The sequence below is a fragment of the Sphaeroforma arctica genome, assembly GCF_001186125.1.
Source record: "Sphaeroforma arctica JP610 unplaced genomic scaffold supercont1.1110, whole genome shotgun sequence".
Taxonomy (NCBI): Eukaryota; class Ichthyosporea; order Ichthyophonida; genus Sphaeroforma; species Sphaeroforma arctica.
In genome coordinates this window covers 7852-11139 of record NW_014039448.1, presented here as the reverse complement: position 1 = coordinate 11139, position 3288 = coordinate 7852, and positions in this window count along the sequence as shown.

Genomic DNA, 3288 nt, shown 5'->3' with positions numbered 1-3288 from the left:
GTATATATAATATTATATATATATATATATATATATATATAGATGTATATATTCATGACACTTTCTAACACGATGACACGTCCTGGCATTTCTTGACATTACTGTACAATTCTTGACACTTCTTTGACGATCCTTGACATCTCATAAACATCCTTAACAACCCATGACATCAGGTTGTGCGCATAGTTAGGCGGCTGCTCCGCTTGTACGATATATGGGAGAGCTACTGCTCACCTCTAGTTGTAGGTAAGTGATGCATGTCTTTCTTTCTAGTTGGTTGGTATGTATTTTGGACTGCGAGTTTTGTGAGGTTCGTTTTTATGGCTGTCGGTGCGTGTAAGACAATGCCTTTCGTACTTGTATGTATACTATTTGGATGTGAGGTATATGCCTACGCTAAAAGAACAACGTTCCCTCTAGTGCTTGTATGGGTATTATTTGCATGTGAAGTATATGCCTATGCTGAAAGGACAACTGTCCTTGGGCAGTCTTTATATGTGTTGTTGTACATGTCTATGCTGATAAAAGTTCATATGCATTGATGCAGTATAGTGTTATATTTCATTTTCTGAAATAGAAGAAACCGTGCTCGGTTGTAAACTTTTGGGAAGTACATCTAAAATAATTAAGTTTAAAGTTCACCTTGAATAGATATATATATATATATATATATATATCCAACTATTATATTATTATATATATATTCTTAATGTATTATGTTACTACGCCCTTTTGCCACGCAGAAACCATGGCCAAATTCCCTCAGCCGTCACCGCAATAACCAAAATGGGGACCACTCCGACACCAATGCACCGGACCGACAACACACGCGGACTCTAGACCAGCCCGTTGCAAGCCTTGTGTGCCTTCAAATGATACTAACTGTGTACACCACACATAAGCGCACTCACGCATACTATTCAATACAAAATCAGGGGCGACCAATAATATCAGTCAACACACTGGTGAAAGGCTTCAGCATCTTCAAGATTATACTAACAACAAAGATGATGTTAGCTCTCATATCAATGTTTAAAACTCTTTAATAACGTAGATTCAGGGTCAGAGAGACATAGTCATCAGACTCAAGGAGTCAAGAGTGCGCGTACGCGGATATCAGTTTACCACACCACGGCCCACGCCAATTCACTTTGGTATCCTCGATGATGATGATAGTGATCGCCTCAATCACCAATCATCACTCCGCGAGAAACACGCAAAACAAATCATGAAGAAGTCCTACGCACTTTTGTCCGTTGTGGTAAATATCTATTTTTAATTTTTCACTCTCTAGAGTAGAGAGTGAGGGTCATGAACTCATGATGCAGATGGATACATACTGAGGGATTTATAAAAAAAAATTGGGGGGGGGGTGGAGGTTAGAAGGCTATATTCTACGGTTTACATTGTTTAGAGTTTCGAATTTAGACTGGTTTCAGGTTTACTCTACAGACTTATTATTTACTGCCGCACGTAAATAGGGTAGTTATGAGATCACTGTATTAACGTTAAACCTTTAACTGTTACTTTTTGGAAAATATAAGTTATTACTTTTATTTGGGACAAAATAATATATATGAATTTAAATTTGCACTTAAAAAAGGTGTCCTTTAATTTCAAAATTTGGGCCGTAGATAATCTTTAGCCAATCAGAAATGTTCAATCTGACACTTAGTAGTTAGAATTGTGTATTTGGGATCTAAAAACAGGACAAAATAAATACACTCACTGACCTGAATATTGCACCTACTGAATTTAAGAAGGGCATATTATGAAAGGTGTCCCTTTTAACGTAAAAAAAACATACAAAAATAAAAGTTATAACTTTAGATTAGCTGGCACAGTGTGGTTGACTATGCTTTTACTCAGACAACTACTTGCGCAGTTGCGCGTAGACTATTCTGTCCTATATTGTTTCCTGGCCAAGTTCCTTTATATTCTATCCGACTGATGAGACATGGTTTTTGAAATCCGATTTATTCTCTATATCGGATGGGGGGGGGTGTAAAACCTGGTGGCTACTGCGTTCAACCTCAGAAAAACTAAACCGTTGAGGAAAGCTTTCGGTTAAATTTTTGGCGCGCCACCTTCGTGTCGGCCAACGGTATTGCTACTGGTCATTGCTTGGACTATAAATACTGATAAGTGAACACATCAGTTGTGTTGGTTCACTTTCTTACTATGAACTTGTGAAATGTGAGCCAATGCAACCGACCTACATATTAGGTCAATAAACTAGACTTTCACAAAATTTGTTACTTGTACATTACGTGTTATTTTGCGGTGCCTTATTATCATCAAAGTGATTGTATTTATTTATTTTAAACCCATTTGTTTCAAGACACAAAACAAAAACAGATGGATAAATTTGTAAAAGAAAACAATGGTTTTTATAGAAATTCGGAATAGAATATAAAAACATCCTAGTACTCTATGTAATACAAAAGCCACTTTTAAAACTGCGAAGGAATTGAATTTATCGAACGTACTCGATACCGCAAAACTAAATCTCCCCCTCTACTCTCTATTGACTATTCTCCACTCTACAACAATGTCCGAAGACCAGAGGTGAGAGGTACAATCAATCCAATCAGTTGAAACTTCAAACCCCATGCAAAAAAACCCTACATTTTTAGTAGGTTTACTCTGCAGATTCTAAGTTCTCTACTGTAGAGTAGGAATGAAAAATTGAGATTGATTACTATATCAATATTTTATTGGATGTTTGTTAGTGATAAATCTAGAGAGTTCATAATGCAAATATGAAATGCCTTCCGGCAGTTCCGTTAGTTTGTTCCACACTTCCACAGCCACAATTCCACAATCCACAGCCACTGTTCCACAAGAGAGTCAGCCACTGCCACACGAGAGTGCCACACTAATAAAATCACAAGAGTCACAACTTCAGTACTTCACACGCACAAAGAGGGAAAAAAAGCGAGTATTTTTTTTGACATCAGTACAGTCAAACCTCTTTTTTTAAAGTGTCTACCTCTATAAGTGTCTACCTCTTCCACTGTCCACTTTTCAACAGGGGTGACCTCATATATATTAAGACTTTTTAAAACTCAAAGAGAAGGCGTATTTACATAGTGACAACACATTTCGTCGTGACGAGATTGCATCTCCCCATCTAACCACCGATGCCACGGTATACGTAAATAAAGTCACGCATATATTATATAAATATATATATAAATATATATAAATATATATATAAATATATATAAATATATATATAAATATATATAAATATATATATAAATATATATAAATAATATATATAAA